Source organism: Papaver somniferum, chromosome 3 (genome assembly GCF_003573695.1).
Source record: "Papaver somniferum cultivar HN1 chromosome 3, ASM357369v1, whole genome shotgun sequence".
NCBI classification, from domain to species: Eukaryota; Viridiplantae; Streptophyta; class Magnoliopsida; order Ranunculales; family Papaveraceae; genus Papaver; species Papaver somniferum.
Window position 1 is genome coordinate 173,934,554 of NC_039360.1, and position 21,809 is coordinate 173,956,362.

Genomic DNA, 21,809 nt, shown 5'->3' on the forward strand with positions numbered 1-21,809 from the left:
TTTTATTTTTTTTAATTCAGAGGGTGTTATAAGCTTAAACAGATATAACATGTTATTAATCATTGTATTATTTCTTCCAGGCTCAACTGCCACCATCACCATTAAGAAGCAACAACCAAGAAGCTTCCCTTGATGGCAACTAGAATTCACATCTATGCAATATACTTATGTTGATTAAAACATGAAAAAATATTATCTTATGGATAACGGAAAAAAATTTGACCACAACTATTGGATTTCAGAGATCTGACATCAGCAAACCTTGAAATTAACCACAGTTAGAACCCCCGATTTTTTTTTGACAACTCCGATAATCTGTTTTTTTCTCTCCAAATACCTTAATTTCATATTCCTCATTTGTTTTTGGCTCCAACGGGGTCTTTATGCTATAAATACCTCTATTATTATCAGGATCAACAGGTGAATCACCAAGAACTATTAGTTTCAGCTGCTAGTTTTCTCGGCTTCTATATCTTTTACTATTATATTTCTGACTTCTACGGTTCATTCTCCAAACACATATGGCTATACATAAACAAGCCAACATGTGTGATGCTTTTATCTGTATTCTCTTCTTATCTTTTTTGTTTCTTTCTATCAGGGCACTAAATGTCATTGATGGTTCTCCAGAAAAATGTGAGTTCTCGGCATTTTATCATTTTGGAGATCCATACTCAGGAGGTATTTTATGGGCATACAATGTAGTCTGCAATGGAGAGACTTTTTTGGGAGAACAGGTTGGAAGGGGGAGCGCTGGTCGTGTCATCATTGATTTCAGGGGTAATCCGTAGAAGTGATTTTTAAGATTTCATGAAGTCAAAATTTGCAATACCCTCATTTCTTTTGATGCATGTTAATGGTTGTTCTGCAGGAAGTGAAATGGATCTTCAGAAACAAGTTTCCCAGTTCAGGAAGGTAAAAAAGCAAACCATGGCAAGAAATGGTAAGAATCACTTACTAAAGATCAAACAAATTTTAGTATAATGTTGATGGTTATAACTGTAACTGATGGTTAAACTTTCTACAGCTGAATCGAGAAAAATAGATTTCTCCAGGGCCCTCTCAAAAGCAGTACAAGTATTGACATATGCAAATATAATGTTAATTTCAATGTTTAGGGACAATTTATAACCATAGTCTCTACATTTATTTTCACATATATTGTACTACGAAGGTGCGAGGGTCTTTTGGGTTCATAACTCAGGAAGTTGCATGAACCAGTGCATGAATTTTCTAAGGAAAATGGTTCGACTTGAGAGGTTCCGAGTCCTGGATGGCCTTGTGCGAGGTTGATTAGAGGGCCTTCATACATTTAATTTTTTACCCCGATAATTTCATAATCAAACTACAATTAATAAAAATAAATATCGACTAAAAAATTAAAATGAAAACTCAAAAAAGTAGTTAACAGTTATATCGTAATAATAAAATGATTCACACTCATTATCAAACATGTTAAATCAGTAATTCATAGTTAATTTATTTATATAGAATTGGGAAAAGATTAATAGTCATGTGTTTCTCTAATAAGTATAGTAATATCTATACAATTGTAATGTGCAGTAATTGAACATCATCTAAGGCAATACGCTTTATACAATTAACAAAAATAAATATCAACTAGAAAAACAAAAAAATGATGATTAAAATTCAGAAAAATAGTTAACAATTATATCATAATGGTATTGATTATCAAACATGTTAAGTCGGTAATGCATAGTTAATTTATTTACATAGAATTATAAAAAGATTAATGGTCATGTGTTTTTCAAATTCAAGTATAGTCTATAAAATATAATGTGCGTGCACTTAATATCATCTGAGGCAGTATATCAATGGTGCACTACATGCTTCGACGCCTCAGAAATCAGTTATTCGAATTATGCAGCTCCCAAAAAAGCCTCGTAGTTAATTTATATTGAATGATTTTTTGAGGACCATGTTTTTATTGGGGGACCATGATATATTTAACCACTTTTCCTACACTTATAAGGATATCCTAAAGTTAGGAAATGACAAACTTATCCTTTATCCTTGTTTAAATTATGAATAGCATAATAACCTCCATCCTAAAACTATTAACTTAACTAAAACTCTAATTCATAAACATAAAAACACAATTTTTTCTACTAACCAGATATCATTTTAAATTATTCTCCAAGCAGAATTGGAACCATTTAAACTAGGGGACGAGAATTCAAGATACTCGCAACTCTAACTCAAATATTTATAACTGTATCATCATTTAATTTCTGGGAACCATTGCTACAACATCTACTACTAAAACTTAAGCAAAATTTTAAGTGAAAAGTCTCCAAGTTGGAATCTAGAATTCATGTTTGATGTAGAGATAGAGGGTCCCACGGAAGCACAATCATAATTTTAGTTCTTGCAACTTCAAGAAAAAGTTGTTGGAATTAAGAAATGAGAAAAAAGTGCAAGAACATCAATTTATCCAACTTGGAATTGAGAACTCGAAACTAAAAACCCATTATGTAAGCTTTTTGAGGAAAAAGTAGGAACGTCGAAAGCAAAATCCATTGGTGGTAATATATGGTGGCGACGACGGTGGTACTAATGACAGCGGAAAACAACAAGAAGAAAAGTAAGATGAAGAAAATAAGCTAGGTTCTACGAGCCTATCCCAATAGAAAACTGGTGGAAGGGCTGGTTCAGAAACTCAAGTGCTTCAAAGGAGTATAAGGGACAAGAAGTAGCCCGATATATATCTCAACCATTGATTTGAAGATGTCGAGTCTAATGTGAGTGTGTGTACTCATTCATCAAATTTGATCAAATTGGGTGCTATAATGGGACGAAAATACTCACACATTAAGCCAAACTCTTTCACAACTCTTTCAATTGAATTAGCGTCCAACAGTCGGGACTAAGAGGATGATCTTCAGCCGCTTGGAAAAAAACTTTCTTGAGCGGTTGATATTCAGCATTTCAAATATATTTTTTAGTTTTTTTATTTTAGTTTAATCTCTTTGACCAGGTTCCACAAGTATTTAACTAATATAAAAACAAAATATATACCTTGGTGGCACATGTTTAGCCGCTTAATCCCCCGGTTTTGCTCTCCCATGGTCTGAATTTCTCTCTTCAAGCGAGTTTCACATTCGACTTGGCAGTTAATGAGTGTTCTTTTTCATATCCCTTGTTCTTAGTAAGTCTTATTTAGAAGTTTATATAGTTGTTAATAATTTTCTATTGAGTTACTGTATATTTTATAATCTAAAAATTTCAAGTTATGTAAAACTGTGAAACTAATGGTTGGTTGTTGAATAATGCGAGCGGGCTAATTCTTGCTAGTTTGGGCAGCGTGTTAGCCGTCTCATGGTTAAATTGGGGAAACACAGTTGACACTGATAAATCCTAATTAACATCTTCTTTTTGTGATGGATAGTTTCTAAAAAATTCTTAAACCGACTGACACAATTTGGAAATCAATTCCTATTTATGAGAAACTCATCTTCTCATGCATGACTCCTATAACCACTATTCCTACTTCGAGGGTTATGACAAAATTCATTGGCAATGACAATTATTAATTTGTATATAGCTATAGGTGAATTAGCAAGGTAAAAGAAGGAAATTCTTTTCAGTAACTCATGTTCATCTAGTAAAGAAAAAGAATTTTATTTGTCAGGGAATCAATACTCTGATTTTGGCTTTTAAATTCTCTTTATTTACTTTTTAATATAAACAAATAAATTGATTATTTTTCTCGAGTAACAAACCTCATGAGAATCCTGGCAGATTGAAATAAAGCCAATTTTTTTTCTAACATGGTTGCTAACTTGCTAATGATGAAAAACTCGTAGATACTTTTCTGAAGGAGTCCTATTATTGGTGCTGAGATCGTCTGGGTTTTAGGGCTCAGTAAAGTCCAAAACCGAGTCATAAAATAATAATCCCTATAACCCCATATCATAGTATTTTTTTTGTAATATCTAATGTACCCTCGATTTGATTAGTGCTAATTATATTGATTAACTAACCTAATCACTATTATCGAATGGATTAGACTAATCAAATGATTAATATTTTGAAATTCAAATTTATTTATATTTTACTTGATTTTGAAGAAAGAAAAGGATGGTTTTGAGGAATTTCTTTTGAAAAACTTTGAAGAAAAATGATGAAACCCTTAGTCAAAATACTGAGGAAAACCATATAATCAACTCCTGATAACAATTTTATCGATTGAATTTTTTTTTGAAAAACTTTGAAGAAAATGATGAAACCCTTAGTCAAAATACTTAACAATTTTATCGATTGGTAGCCGTTAGATGGACTAACCGTTATCGGCTTAGTAGGAGACGTTGCTTGACTCAATCGGAACCGAGCCTCGACTCTATGTGAGACTCTCGATGCTGTTAAAATCGATCGTCTCAGATTAAGTCGATCGACTCATTCTAAAACATGTTGAACAAAATCTTTCATTTGGGGATGTGTTCATCCGTTTTAATGATATACCAGTTCGACTATAGATGTATAATGAGCAAATAGCTTGGTTTGCCATGTCCATTGGAGTTGCTCTAACAAATGATAAAATAAAGAATAACTTCCGTAAAAAAATTATGCAAATACAGAAAACTGACTTTTTAATGCTAGTCTCTTTATCGGTCGCACATAAAAAAAAAGATATTATGAAATACCAATCTCTCTGCTTTTCTTTCCTTAAAAAATTATGCCAAAACAAAAGGTTGACTCTTCTTTTTTTGGACGGAGGAGTACTTTGTACTGCTTGTCTCCTTAAGACTCTCGTTATGGGGAGATACAGAGTAAAGTTTATTTTTTGGTACATTTTGTTTCCACATGTTCTTGGTAACGGGAGCTAGCACTAAGTTTTGTTAACACATTGATGGTCACGTAGGCCTAGGTGAGTGTAAGAGTTTATGAACAATACTAAAACCTGGTTGGCAGTATGGGTGGTGTCATACGCCCATTTAATCGCCTAAAATTTTCATGGGACATGACCGACAATGATTGTGGTTCAGTGAATCAATACTCAAAATCATTCAGCCTTGCATACTTGCATCAAAGTACGCATTTGCCTTCACTCATAAGGCTTTGCACAACAGAAGTCTTTTCTTCTTTCTCTCTAACTCTTCATGCCCCCATAGGCATAAGACGTTCTGCCATGTACTTAACTAATTCTCACACGACATCAACAACATAATGAACACAAAGATATACTGTAACAAACTCATTTTATTGCACTAAAGGAAGATTACAAAACTCGTCCATCACATGGACCAAAAACAGGCCATTCACCCTCTTGGTGAATGCCTAACTCTCTCAAACATGAGACTAACTCTCCTATGTAAGCCTACTGATTTTTCCCACTCCTTAAGACTATTTATACAACAAACTCACTAGCCAAAACCGTGCACAACACTTGCACACGCATGGAACAACCATGTGTCCCATCAGGTAGTTTCAATAACCGCCAGCTTGCTTTTCCAACTGCCACCATTTGTGTTGTCAAGCCAATAGATGACACACATGTTCATGGTGGTTATGAACATCCCAAATGGTTATAAACTTCCTTTATAACCGTTCTACCTTGTCTCACTTCATTGGCATGCTCGCAAAGCCAATAACCAACTCATAACCGTCACTTGAGCCGTATTGCACACTTGTTGTGCCATACTGGATTCTGTCTTGCACCAACGTTCAGCTCTCTTGGCCCTGCATGTTTATCATTTCAAACTCATGCACGGACAATCCTTATGCTTCAAACATCGAGGCCAGCTCCTTAAGCTCACTCTAGTTACTCATGTGTCATATATGCTTCACTTCGCCAATTAACTTGACAATAACAATGCAACTCTTGCATTACCAACTTGTTTGCATTGTTCAAGCTTTGGACAGCCTTGAACTAATTCCATAGACCAACTCTTGAACTATACTTCACTCTTGCATCATCCTTGATCTTGGCCCAACTCAATTTCATGGATATGCATCGATGCCAATATCGCGTGTTGCATCTGTCCACTTTGGCCATGTCTTGCCAATCCTTGAATGAAGATTCATTGTGTCACTTACCCAAATGTATTTACAATGTAGTACTGCACTTGCACTACATTGGCCCTGTGGGTTTATGCCATTCTCGACTCTTGACAGTCTATACAGTAATACCGTTATTATGGATTGTGTTGCGCTATTATAGCTTACGTTGCGGTATTATGGCTTCACATTGCACCATGACAGTGGAGTACTGACTTGGTCTGCAACTATGTAACGCGTAATCATTGTGTGTCACTTGAAGTACAGTAATATACCTCCCCCACCTAATCCGTTCAACGCCCTCGTTGAACGCAACAAAGTATATTCGTTATACTTGTTCTATGGACTTGTACGCTTCTGTGCCCTTCTCAGAAATCAACAAACTTTGTTTCGTCTTCAACCTTGCCAAAACTTTTCTTCCTAGTATTATACGCCTCAACTTAGTTTGTTTTCCTTGCCATTGATCTCATATACTTGAGCCACTTCTCGGCGTCATGCATTACGCTTACGCGGCTACTCAAATCATGCATCAATACCCAAATGTAACCTTGAAATTCCTCTTGCCAACTCCCTGAATTAGACTTGAATTTCACTTGAATCATTTGCGCCTAAGTTTACGCAAGCAATGATTCTTCCCAACTGATCACAACGATCATTGCCATAGTATTTTTCCTTCATTTTCTGACTTTACTTGCACCACGCAACATAACAGGACTTATACAAGACTTGACTTCGATTCTTCAATCATTTTGCAACATTCTTGTGCAAATTCGACTGAAATGCATGACATTAGCCATGTCTTAGGATACCCCTAACATTAGACCGACTCTCTCTAGAGACTAGGCATCCTCTTCACAAGCTTTTGAAACCAGCACTTTAAGTATCACTTGCTCTTTCAAACTGCTACGCTTTAATGTGGCGGAAAAACAACATCATGTTCTTCCTAACTATGAGTCAATCTTAACTTATTTACTTGATGGACTTACATCTTCATTCTTGCTGTGTTACTCCATGCCTTCGTTTCCAAATGCCATCGCACTTCCACATAACTCTCAATACCAAACTCGACTATGCCACCAACTCTTATATTTGCTTCTTTCACTTTCAGCGTCTTTTATTGCATATTATGGCTTAATATGCTATGTAGCATCTTCCACGCGAACTAGCTTTACTTTGAACGAAAGAGGCAAGATCTTTCACTTTAAATACCCTCATTCACTACTACCTTACATAGAGAGACTTCATTCCAACACCAAGGTCCAATAGACCCAAACTTAAAGTATACTAAAACTTGAGCAAATACTTGCGCTAAATGATTGCAACTTGTAAGACCTAACAAGCCTTGCAATACTGACTTCAACTTCGCTTCTAAGCAACAAAGGAAGCGAGACAGCACCTACTGTCCCCAATGTAGCAATTCACTTTGCCACATGCACTCTTCCAACTGATGATATCATGTTGCTTTAGCTTTCATGAAGATTTCTTCAATAATGGCCCCATGCCATTCTTTATGCATCACCACTACTTTGTCCTTATCTTTACCTCATGCATCTATGATTCGCCTAACTTGCATCTTCAACCGCATCATGCATCTTGGCCATGCCAAAATCTCATTTGGCACATGCTATTGTTGCATACATGTTATGCCAATTAGCACTCAAATCTTGACACAAACTTGTGCACCTTTGCACAACTCGAACAGACTTAACTTGGTGATCCTGAGCATCACCATAGAGCTCAGCAAAGTCACATCACTCAATGACCTCCGCAGACAAATCCCTTGGACAATATTAACAAGGCCATAATCCTTGTAAATGAGGCGCCACTGCCTACGTTCCATGAAGCAAGAATGTCGCATTCTTCTTCAAACTTGGAACTCATTTTTACTGCCCATGCACATCTGGTTACTCTTGTCTTTCCCCTTCTCCAAAATCAGCTTTGTAGCAATACTGATTTGTAGTTGACAAGTACATCCGCTTGTGGTTATGATCAAACGCATGTCTTTGGACATCCTTTTACAAGCATACTGATACCACTCATAAACCAGGTGCAAGCACCCTCCTTGTGCTCATCTAGCATCAACGAAGAACTCTTTGCAAACACAAGACCTTGGTGTATCGGTTTTCCCCTAACTTGCGCTTATTTCTTCAGCCTTTCACTAAGATTTATGCTAGATAAGAATTGGATTTCCAATTTTCCTTTTATGGCATAATATTGCCACAAAAATGCCGATTCACCATCAGACTTTGCATTACCACCAAGGTACATGCATTCGAGAGAGATATAACTATAATCTTCTATCAACTGGCTATGATGAAAACACCTTCAATCTATCGCATAGACATGTTCTTCATCTACTTTTCCACTGCAAAGGCCAATAACTTCTTTGTATTCAAGAATTTCCCCTAAAATTCCCATTACCTCTTGTAATGTACTCGCTACTGATAACACCACAAAGATATGTACTCCAAATACCTAATCTTTGCATACTTGTAAGAAACATGGACTTTAACACCTGACTTGCACCATAGAAGTCAGCATACTCCTTAGTTTTGTCATTCAATCACTTGAAAACCCGATTTTCAATGGCTCTTGCGCGTTCGCCTAACACTTTGGGATGGAACTTTGACACCTTTGTCATAAACTTTCATGGCATGCTGCTACATCAAGATTCAAGTTCATTCCAATTGATCTTTCCACACAAAACCAACTTCTTCTAGTCTCCATACTAGTGAAACCCAAAAAATTCTTCACTGAATTTGACAAACAAATGACATTAACTTGAGTAAAAGAGAGAAAAATCAGCAATGGTGTCCCCTAACACAGCTTTGATACCTGTTGTCACACGCCCATTTAATCGCCTAAAATTTGCATGGGACATGACCAGCAATGATTGTGGTTCAGTGAATCAACTTCACCCAAAATCATTCAGCCTTGCATATTTGCATCAAAGTACGCATCTGCCTTCACACATAAGGCTTTGCACACCGGAAGTCTTTTCTTCTTTCTCTCTAACTCTTCATGCCCCCATAAGCATAAGAGGTTCTGCCATGTACTTAACCAATCCTCACACAACATCAGCAATATAATGAACACAAAGATATACTGCAACAAACCCATTTTATTTCACTAAAGGAAGATTATAAAACTCGTCCATCACATGGACCAAAAACAGGTCATTCACCCTCTTGGTGAATGCCTAACTCTCTCAAACATGAGACTAACTCTCCTATATAAGCCTACTGATTTTTCCCACTCCTTAGAACTATTGATACAGCAAACTCACTAGCCAAAACCGTGCACAACACTTTCACACGCATGGAACAGCCATGTGTCCCATCAGGTAGTTTCCGTAACCGTCAGCTTGCTTTTCCAACTGCCACCTTTTGTGTTGTCAAGCCAACAGATGCCACACCTGTTCATGGTGGTTATGAACATCCCAAATGGTTATAAACTTCCTTTATAACCGTTCTACCTTGTCTCACTTTATTGGCATGCTCGCAAAGCCAATAACCAACTCATAACCGTCACTTGAGCCGTATTGCACACTTGTTGTGCCATACTGGATTCTGTCTTGCACCAACGTTCAGCTCTCTTGGCCCTGCATGTTTATCATTTCAAACTCATGCACGGACAATCCTTATGCTTCAAACATCGAGGCCATCTCCTTAAGCTCACTCTAGTTACTCATGCGTCATATATGCTTCACTTTGCCAATTAGCTTGACAATAGCAATGCAACTCTTGCATTACCAACTTGTTTGCATTGTTCAAGCTTTAACCAGCCTTGAAATAATGCGATAAACCAACTCTTGATCTATACTTCACTCTTGCATAATCCTTGAGCTTGGGCCAACTCAATTTCATGGATATGCATCAATGCAAACATCGCATGTTGCATCTGTCCACTTTGGCCATGTCTTGCCAATTCTTCAATGAAGCTTCATTGTGTCGGCCAATAAGATTCATCACTTAGCCAAATGTATTTACAATGTAGTGTTGCACTTGCACTACATTGGTCCTGTGGGTTTATGCCATTCTCGACACTTGACAGTCTATACAGTAATACCGCTATTATTGATTGCGTTGCACTATTATGACTTCGCATTGCACCATCACGACGAAGTACTGACTTGGTCTGCAACTCTGTAACGCGTAATCATTGTGTGTCACTTGCAGTACCATAATAGGTGGTGATTCCCTTGAGTTCATCGTCCAACAAATGCTAAGACTTTAACAAACTTTATAAAAGTAAAATCTTGTGTAAATGGAAGGACACACAAAATTGCAAGACAAACCACCTACAAGATTAGAATTAAAGGTAACAAAATTGGGGTTGAAATGGGTAAGGTGATAAGCTTGATATATGTGCTGTCCTAGGTAACTTTGTTCGAGTGTATGTATTCTTGTCGCAATTAAACGCAACGAGCTCATACTTGCCCATCATCATGATGGTGTTGTTCGACCACATATGATGTGCGTAAAGATTTTCCACATTTTGATGAAGTGATTTCGTATCGTTCCTATACTTCCTTTTCCATATTGGTTTCGTGGTGGAGTAGTTTTCTAACACCCAAAGTTCAATCCATTCATTTGTATGGAAGATAACTCCAAGCTTACCGTCAACACTTACAGCGACTCTGTTTGATCATGGAATGGTTTTTATCTCGAGGGAAATCTCAAAAGTTGTCCATTTCTCTTGGTCAGTGTTGAACACAAATACTTCAAATACATATGATTCCTCATAGTTAGTTAACCAATGTAATCCCCGTTAACCCAAATACCACCTTCCCCAATAAGCCAAGTGCCATCACGCTTAAATTGAACAAAAGGCAGTGTCTTCCAAACCCAGCTCTCCGAGTTAAACAACTGACAGTGATAACCATATCCAGTTTTTGATTGCGATAAACGTAGTATCTTGTAATGTAGTATTGAGCATGAGGACTGCTTCACTGCAATTCCATTTCTGGAGTACTTGAAAGTAGTTTTAGGGTTTGGTATCTTTTTCCATTCACGACTCGCTGGTTTACAAATGTAGAAAGATGGGATTGGGGTACTGCTGGATTTAGTGAAACAACAAAGCAATGAACCATGAAGAGATGACCCTGCAATAGATACTTTTTTCCGCAGGAAGGAAATCAAGAGAAGGAGATTGCACTTCTAGCGCAGAATTGTAGTGCTCTTCATGATCATTGTTGCTTCGGACAAAGGTTGGCCGGGTAAACGAGATAACTTGAAGAAGATGACCAGATGCAGTTGTTCTGTGAGAATGGGCTCGTTGAAACTTGGAATTGGAGAGAATGAATTTCTGCCAGTCTTTGCAGACCCATCGAGATTGACGTAGAAGTGTACTGAATGATGCTCTGGTTAATATATCGTAAAGTGCATCAGATGACAATGTTGAGATCTCTTGCGGACCAATTATCTCACATTCTTCATCTTCTACTTTAGTATAACCCGTCTTCACCTCCATTAATCTGGAACTAGCTAGGATGTCGGCACAGCCACTTGTTTGATTTCACGCGCCTTCACAACGTAACTTGAGCGCAATCAATAGACTGACAAAAACACTAAAAATAAATAAATTTCACAAAATCAAATAGCTCAATGCTGGGTGTTATCTCTACAATACTAGGCCACCCTTCTTATATAGGCTTCAATAATTCATAATAGTACGAGGACTAGGAAAAGGAAATCCTAGATTAACATAAAACTATAAAAAAAAAAACACATGTTTCCAACCAGGAAAGGGAATAATTTGGTCAACTATATGTCCTACATCATTTGGAATTGCTCAGAAGAAGTGCTTTTATTTCCTTCTATTCTAGCCAAGCTGTAACTCTATATTTCAAAGCAACTTTCTGATTTTCCAAACACAAATTCAACAACACTTCCCATTGGGTGATTGCAGAGATGTGAAAGTATTACCTGGGACTGAAATCATGTATGATGTTAACCTCGAACTGCAGCAAACCAGTAAACATTAACCATCCGTGAGTGTTGATTGACATTAGTTCATGGTGGTAAATCTGCAATACCCCAATGAGAATAGCAAAGATATAACACAAAAGTAGAATGACTTGACATAATCAAAACACTTTATGACCCAAAAGCATTATATATCGCTAAACACAATGAAAATACTGAATCCATACACATACACATCATATAGAATCTGAAAACAGTTGACAAGGCAACAAAGTAAGAGAGAACCTGTACAAAGACCTCGGCAGCCTACACGGACAAATAGGAAGATTATGGGTGTGAGGGCAGCAACTAAGGGGAGTTATGTCTAACTGGTTCCTTTCCAGCACTCATCTCCAGCAAAGGCCCGATTGAATAGATAACCCAGACATCATCGAAATGCAATCTCTTGATACAATAATATTATACACACCAGACACATCATCATGTAAAAGCATAGAAATTGAATAAACTTATAAGAAAATCATCTTCTTATTCAATTCAATAAATTTCTACCTCTCAGCAAATTAATCAATTCTATGTTTGTCCTCAAATTTTTCCAACTCTATTGTTTCAGAAAATCTTATTCTTAACAATGATATACAGACATGAACAGTTTCGATTCTCCCAGAAAGCTTTCAAATTAAGGGTGTGTTTTGACATGGGGGTGGTTGAGGGTGGAGTTCAGTCAAAGGGAGGAGTCAACGATGGAGTTGAATTTCAAGGATGTTTGGCATGGATGGAATTGGGACTCCAGGAGATTGGAACTCCTTCATTTAGTGGAAAATCAAATGACACCTCCCACTATGGAATTTGGAACATTTTAACATTTTACTTTTTTTTTTCTTTAAACAATAATTAATTTCCTATACTTATAAATTTATTATGATAATTAAAATATAACTATATTTTATTTAATATTATATTTATTTGAATTAATAATTTAATGAATTTTCAATTATTTACTAAAATTATATTTACATAAAAATTAATTATTATTGTTGATAAATTATGTTTTCATTAAAAAATAGTAGTTTTATTTAAACAATGTCAGGATTGGCTATTATTAATATTATATTTACTTAAAATAATAAATTAAATAACTTTTTCACTTCCAAAATCACATTTGTATTATATATAAAATAATATTATATTATATTAAATTAATTAATATTAAATTTTTTTTATTCTCTGGCGATGGAGAAAAATTTTCCATCATTTTTCCATCATGTTTTCCACGGATTTTTCATTCGATTTTGATAGTAGTCTGTATATACACTCGAGATCTCTTCTTTTTGATTTCCTTTTCTTAATTTTGAGCCTTCTTCGTTTGTTTTTTCTTTTTAGGGTTCTAGTTTTTTTACTGGGTTTTCTTTTCTTAGGTTTTCTTTCACAGACCCAATGCCTAGATTCACCAGGACTGCCTCTCGTGCCTCATCTCACACGTCATTGTGCTCTCCTTCTTCTTCAGACAACGCTGCTGTAGAAGATAGCTTCTGCCATTTCCCTTTCAAGAGCATCGATGGCTCCCTGGATGGTGTTCATGGGAGAGGTTACGTAAAGGGTTCTTTTCTGAAACACCTCCATGATAGACATTTTTTTAGGAAGCCAACAAGAATGTATGCAGGGATTTGATTGCAAACAATATCTGAGTGTGTACCATGCTTGGGAGAAGGTTCTTGGCAGCTTACGAATGTGGCTTTGCTCCAAGTGCATGCATTTGCATGCCTGGAAGAAACCTTGCAAAGGTCGTGATGGTGTGATACATGGGGACGTTATAGCAGGGCCTGGTGCAACTGCGGAGTTTCTTATTCATGGACTTGACAAGCCAGGGGAGGTACTTACAGGATCTGTGAGATGCGAGAGGGATGGTGATGCTGTAGTTTCCTCCTCCATTAAGGTTGTTTATGTTACTTCTGCAGGGATTAGTGGTGATGTTGTAGAGTCCATCTCTACTAAGTTTTTGAATGACGTCCTTCTTAGACAGTTTCCAACATTGACTTGCATACCCCATCAATGTAGGCTTAGCTTCTCGAGAGCTTTGAAAGCATGCCTCGACAGAGTATTAGTGAACCCTTCTAGCTTGGCAGGTTGGTTGCACCTTTTACTTCTCCCGATCTGTACTTTGACTCTATTCAGACCACGGAATGCAGCTGAAGAAAAATCTGGTAACAGACATCGTCTTCAGGTGAATGCAATTAACCGTGCACTCTCAGTTTGGAGAGAGCCAAATGGTTGCGTCACCTTGGTTAAGAATTTGCTTCAACAGCCGGTTCTTCTTGGTTCAACAAAGGTGGATTTGAAGAAACAAGGGACGACTAATATGAATGCTTGCCGAAGGAAGATGAAATCTGGTCATTTCGCAGCAGCAATTCGTGTTTTGTCTTCATATGGAGTTGCTCCATGTACTGAGAAGACTTATTTGGATTTTCTTGATAAGCATCCACACGCACCTCCCCTTGAGATTCCAGAGGAGGATGTCACAGCCGAGAGCCCATCATAGTTGATTCCAAGGCTGTCTTGGGAGCTATCAAAAGCTTCCTTAAAGGGACGTCGTGTGGTCGTGATGGCTTACGGGGGCAGCATTTGGTGGATGTGTTAAGTGGAGCAGCAGCAGCCATGGCAGATGACTTACTCTCTTCAATTTCTGGGGTTGTCAACCTTTGGTTGGCTGGTAAATGCCCTATGGAATTACGCGAGTTCATTGCTAGTGCACCTTTGATACCGTTGCTCAAACCTGGAGGTGGTATTCGGCCCATTACAGTTGGCACGGTCTGATGCAGATTGGTTTCAAAGGTAGCCGCCTTTCCTGTGGGGAAGGATATGACTTCCTATTTAGGGGATTAGAAATTCGGTGTTGGTATGCCTGTTGGGGGTGAAAGCATTTTACATGCTTTAAATCGTTTATTGGAGGTGATGAGTCACTCGGACAAAATGTCAATGTTGCTAATTGATTTTTCTAATGCGTTCAACATGGTGAGCAGATCTCAGATCATCAAGGAAGTTCGTCTACATTGTCCAGGTATTTCTCGCTGGGTAGAATTTTGCTACTCACGACCATCTAAACTTTATTATGACCAATATACTTTGTCTTCTGCACTCGGTGTACAACAAGGTGACCCTCTCGGTCCCTTTCTCTTTGCCTTGACACTTCATCCTTTGGTGAAGATTATTGCCTCTCGCTGCAAAATTGATTTGCATGCATGGTACCTTAATGATGGTACAATTGTTGGTGATACTTTGGAGGTAGCTAAAACCTTGAGCATAATTGAAGCTGAGGGGCTTGGCAGGGTTTACATCTCAATATAAAGAAGACTGAGGTCTTTTGGCCTTCTGTTGATCCCAGAAGTACCGAAGATGGTGTTTTCCCCCCGGACATTGGTAGACCTTCTTATGGTGTTAAACTATTGGGTGGTCCTGTGAGTTTGGATTTGGATTTTGTTAGTAATATGATGTTGAGCAGGGTGCACAAGACTGTTCATATAATGGAGGCGATTAAAAAACTCAAGGACCCTCAAAGTGAGATGCTATTACTTCGTAATTGCACTGGCGTGTCTAGATTATATTTTGGAATGCATATGACCAATCCTGCGGTCTTGCAAGCAGCTACTGATCTTTATGATGACCAGTTGCATCATTATTTGAGACTTCTCATTACTGGAGATGGTGCGGGATTTGGGCCTTTACAACAAAGATTAGCTACGCTGCCTATCAAAGATGGCGGCTTGGCATTTATACTATGGCGGACACTCGTGCCTATTGATACCTCGCCTCTCAGAGCCAGACTACTTCTTTGCAAAAGGTAATCCTTGGTTATCCTTTCTCAACAGACAGATGCTCTGCTTATCAGTTGGCTCTTCAGACTTTTATCCAGGTATGTGGACTACCTTATTCGTACTGTGTTGATGATACTGCCCCCCCCCCTCCATACACTCCCTGGAAGTCACTTATTTCGACGCAGTTAAGAAGCAAATCCCAGACCGTTTTTCTATGTCTGTAAGAGATTATGTCCTATGGCAATGCAACCGAGTCAAACATGCGCAAGATTATTTATTAGCAGTGCCTATTAGTGGACTTAATCAGAGCGTCGGTCCAAGGCAATTCAGAGCTGTATTTTGTTATCGCCTTGGCATCCCTCTGTTCGTTGAGAATAGTCTATGCCCATGTTGTAGCAAGCCTATGGATATTTTTGGTGATCATGCGCTTCATTGTGCTAAGGATGTTGGTTACAAGTTTCGGCATGATGTTGTTCGAGATGTTGTTGCTGACATTTGCTACAAGGCTAGTGTACCTGCACGCAAGGAAGTTTCGCTTGGTTTTCTAACAGATGACGACAGAGATCTGAAGCCGCCGATATCCTTGTCCTTAATTGGGATAATGGTCAAGATGTTTGTATGGATGTCACAGGTGTCTCGCCTTTCACTGGTGAAGGTGTTCGTTCTTTTGTCCCTGATAAAGCCATCTCTAGTGTTGTTTCACGGAAACGTGCTAAATATTTGGACAAATGCGTTTCACATGGGTATGGCCTAGGAGTCCTAGCCTTCTCTGCCTTAGGAGAACTTGGCGAGGACACTTTGAGATTCTTCAAGCGTCTGAAGAATTGTCTTATCAGCAATGATGCTAGTTGTGGTATGGGTTTTTTTTTTATAGACTAGGGATTGCTATTCAAAGGGGAGTTGGAGCCCAGCTTGTTGCTAGGTTACCAACCCAAAGTTCTATATGATTCTTTTTATTTAAAATAAATAATGTATTAAATATAAATAAACGAAAAACAATTATTTCAACAAAAAAAATGAAAAAAATATTAATATTAATATTATCATATATTAATATTTTTAATTAATATTTTAATATGTTAATATATTTAATTATATTTATGCCATATTTAATTAATATTATATTTAAAAATTAATTTAAATAATATTATATTATATGAATAATATAATATTTAATTAATTAATTACTAATATCGCATTTATTAATCTAATGGTCTTTTATTTATTAATAAAATATACATTATTAATGACAATTAAATTAAAAATTATTTAAAAATAATTAAATATAATTTTTTGAAGAAATTCAGTGATTCAGGAATAAATTTACTAGCAAATAATATATTATAAATAAATATTTTAAAGAAATAAACATTTGAAAAAAGAGAATAGCTTAGTCACCAATTTCATCAATAATCATGCCAAACACATAAATTTTGAAGGATGAAATTTAATTTCTAGGTAGTTTGAATTCTAGTTAGTTGGAACTCCCTAAAATTCAAACTCCTTCCATGCCAAACGCAGCCTAAAGGAAACAAAAGTCTAATTAAATTTCCAATTTTGTTCTCCATCACATAATAAATTTAATACACAACAGACATGAATTATTTTAAAATTAACTTACTGATTTCGTATCCATACTATCCATCAAATCCGGCAAACGTACCCAAAATTTCTCCCATGTTACGGTAGATCAGATCAGAAGACAGTTTCGGTTGAGAACTTGAGAAGAGGCTTCGAACATCTCAAAAACGGAAGAAAGAGAAACTGAAAGTGTTTTCCCGAATTCCACCACGTGGGGCGCATGAGCAGAAAAAGTATGCCGAATTACCGCGACAACCCTTTCAGATTTACCTTCCTGCAATAATGATCCAAGTTTTGTTGTTCGTAAATTCCTTTGGTGTTGGCAGGATGGTTTCTTTCGTCATTTCTTTACTATTTTAGCAGCCCGTTCGGTTAGGTGAATAGGAAACTTAAGAATTCATTTCTTTTACTACTTTAATTAAGTTTGGAGAATAGGAAACCTAAGAATTCAATTCCAGGGTGATCTATCCCCTTTTCTCTTTAGATTTTAATATTTAATCATGTTTCATAGTATTAAAACTTTTTTAGTTTAAGTTGTCATCTCATAAAACTCGTATGAGTTTCTGCTTTCATAGTTTACCTTTCATTTCTGAATCTTATTCATTCTAATCTCATTTCTATTTTCATATCTTACCTTTCTTTTGTGATTGCCTACCTTTTCTTTGAGAGGTTTATTCTAATCATGATTTTTTAAAATTTTGCAGGGCTCTTTTGATCGCTATAATGGGACTCATTCAGTTTTAGATCTTTGAATTCAGCATTGCTCTCCTTGTCATGGCAGTTTTGTCAGAAAATGCAGTATTGCATAACATAACAGTTTTGCATAAAACAATTTTGTTTGGTTTGGTAGTTTTACCAAATACCACCATGGAAAATCTTTGTTTATACCAGTATGGTCAACAATCTCTTCTTAATCAGAACCATGAATCCTCTGAATTCTTCACCGATCTGTAATCGGTTGACTTTCGGAAAAATTCAAATTTTGAATCTTCCCACCGTCTCATGCCATAATTTTTGGAGTGTTACATACATCTCAGGGGTTTTTCAGCACGTCTGTAGAAGAATAAAAATATCCTTTAATTCAGTTACTCTTCTCAAAAAAAAAAGGAATGAAAATGATTCTCTTTATACCTCTCAGCACGAAATTTTCAATAATCTTTATCTAGTTGATTTTTCTACCTTATTTAGGGATCAGAATAATATTATCTTTATTACTCTAAAAACCCTATCTCGACAAAAGGAGGAGTTACCACAAAAGTTTTTTCTATCTACCGAGTCTGAAAAACCTAAATAACTTAAGCTGTGAGAAGAAAAGAATGAGTCTGAGTGACAATAACCAAGTTTCTGATATTACTATGAAGATGAAGAATGTTACCATTCGGAAAACTTCAGGCACCTCGGTTAAGGGGGCAATTGGATCCTCGAAACATTTAAGTGCTGTTGCTGGAGAATGGGCAAATATTCTGATTGGAAAACTCATAGATAATGAGTTAGAGATTGAAACTGGTGTTGTAAAAGAGGAGTTGGGTTTTCTCTGGAAGATCTATAAGAAAAGAGAGGTCAGAGTTGTTGGTAATCATCTTTATGTCTGTAAGTTTAGTTCTGAGAAAGATATGAATGATGTTATGAAGAAGTCTCCATGGAATGTTCAACGGTGTTTACTTTCCCTTTAAGTTTACACTACATCCATTCCTTATCAAGACTACACCTTCACAAAACAAGCCTGGAATGTTCAATTCAAAGGTTTACTCCTTGAACACCATCATGAAGTTGTTGTGGGTGAAGCTATTGAAGACCTGGGAAAAAAGATATCTACTGAGCCAAAAAAATTGCAGACCTAGATATGGTAACATGGTTACTGCTCACATTGAAATGGAGTTAACTACACCACTGAAAAGGGGAGAATGGTGGAATTCAAACTCAGAGGAAGCTGTATGGATTAAGTATCACTAGGTTAAGCAGCCGCATAGTGTTTGCCAAAAGAGCTATACAGTCCAGCATAACAAAGAGACCTGTGAAGCGATAGCCTTAGCTCTCAGTGAGAGATCCATGACTATGGAAGAATATGAAGAACATCAGCAGAACATGATTGATGCTGGTATTGGTGAAGATGAAGTAAAGGACATGGAGGAAGATAATGCGTACATACTTCTTGATGACAATGGAGCTGCCCAATAATATGCAGATGAAGGAAGACTTACTAAGCATGCCAGGAACCAACCTACCCTTTTCTCTGGTAGTAATCCTTCTCTTACCCAACCTACCCTAGATGACCATGCTGGTATTGGCATTGGTACTGAACATACTGGTATACGCAATCCTCAACTATAATTTATGGAAACTGTTGATATGGAGGTTCACAAGGAATATAATGATGACTCAAGGTTTAATTCCATTCAAGGTCAAAGGAGAAATGCACTTGGCGTAAATTTCTATCCTCCATCATTTCCCCTTACTGATAAATCTTGCTACAACAACTCTTGTTTCATTATTCCTTTGAATTTGTTTAGTTTTTTGCATTCATATAGATTTTCGTTGTGTTTAGTTAATAGTTGGAACATGAGGGTACTAGCCTGGAATTGCCAGGGATTTAGTAGCAAAACCACTAGAGACCATCTCAAAGATTTACTGAGTACATAGACCCAGATGTTATTTTTATCTCAGAGACTAAGCTAGGTACAGATAAGATGCATAAATTGATAAGAAGATTCAAATACCCAAACAGTAAACTTATATCATCTGTAGGTTTAGCTGGTGGTCTCATTCTTTTATGGAAAGATGGCTTTCAGTTCAAAGTAGTTAATGCAGATACTTGGATTATTAATTGTCTAGTTCATGATGATCCATCAAAGCCTGAATGGATACTCACTTGTATGTATGGTTCTTTTTATCCTTAACACAAGGAAAAACAATGGTCTTACATCAAAGATTTAATCCGCACTGTCAAGCAGCCTTGGGTAGTTATTTGTGACTTAAATTTGGTTTTTAATAATGAGTCTAGGGTTTCTCCTCACGTATCTTCTTCAAATACTTCAAGATATGCTTTTTCTTCTTCTTCAAGAGATTCTTCTTATGTAAATATGATTCATGATTCTGGTTTGGAAGACATGGGTTATTCAGGGAGGTCTTTTACATGGTCCAATAATGTGCATGGTACTGGTGTAAGGAGATCTAGATTGGATAGAGCATTGAATAATGCAGATTGGTTTCTTCATTTTCCTGGTTCAAAGTTCCTTCATTTACCTCAAGTTAATTCTGATCATTGTCCCATTATATTGGATATTTTTTCCATTCAAAGTGACAAAAGAACAAATTGGAAGTATTTCCAATGTTATGAAAGGGATGATTCTCTTAAATTTGAAGTAGCTGCTGCTTGGAGTAATCAATTTTAGGGATCAGATGCTTTCCAATTATCTATAGGACTAGGCATCACTAGGAACTATATCTCTAAATGGAACAGAACTAAATTTGGAGATATTCAAAGCAACTTGCATCTTCTACATCAACAACTTGAAGCAGTGCAACAACATTCTCAACCTTAGGATATTAGTACACTGCAAGTTCAACAGTTGGAGCATGAAATAGAACATTGGCATCAAATACAAAGTGATTTCTGGGGAAAAAAGGCAATGGGTCAATTTTACTTGGAAATGGATAGGAATACTAAGTATCACCATACAAATGCAAACAAAAGAAGAACTATAAACAACATTGAAGCTTTGAAGGACAGTAATGGGAATTGGTGTTCTAGTAGATAAGATTTGGAAAGTCTCCTTATTCACCATTATATTGCATCACATACCACATCCTCACCTGTCAGAAATGAAGCATTACTTCAAAATATCCCAAATGTCATCACTGCCTCTGAAAACTCTGAATTAATTGCAGTTCCTGAGCCTTGTGAAATTTGGAAAGCTCCCAAAGCCATGAAACCATGGAAAGCTCCAAGTCCAGATGGTTTTCCACCTGGTTTTTTCATTCTCATTGGGAAATTGTAGGAAATGATGTGGTTAAGATGGTAAGACAATTCTTTCACACTGGTTTCATGCTTAAAGAGTTGAACACCACCAACATATCTCTTATTCCAAAGACAAAGAACAAAAAATTTCCTTCTGATTTAAGGCCAATTGCTTTGTGCAATACTTCAAATAAGATTATTTCAAAGATACTCTCTACAAGATTGAAGAAAGTAATGAAAAAGATCATATCTCCCCTGCAATCTGCTTATGTACCAGGGAGACGGATCTCTGATAATGCCCAGCTAGCACAAGAGATAATTCATACAATGAAGAATAAAAAGGATAAGAAAAACTTTATGGCCCTCAAGTTGGATATGTCAAAAGCTTTTGACAGAATTGAGTGGTCTTTTCTTATGGATGTTATGGAAAAAATGGGCTTTTGTGGTGAATGGTGCAATCTGATTATGCAATGCATCAGTACCACCAAAATCAACATTCTTCTTAATGGTTCT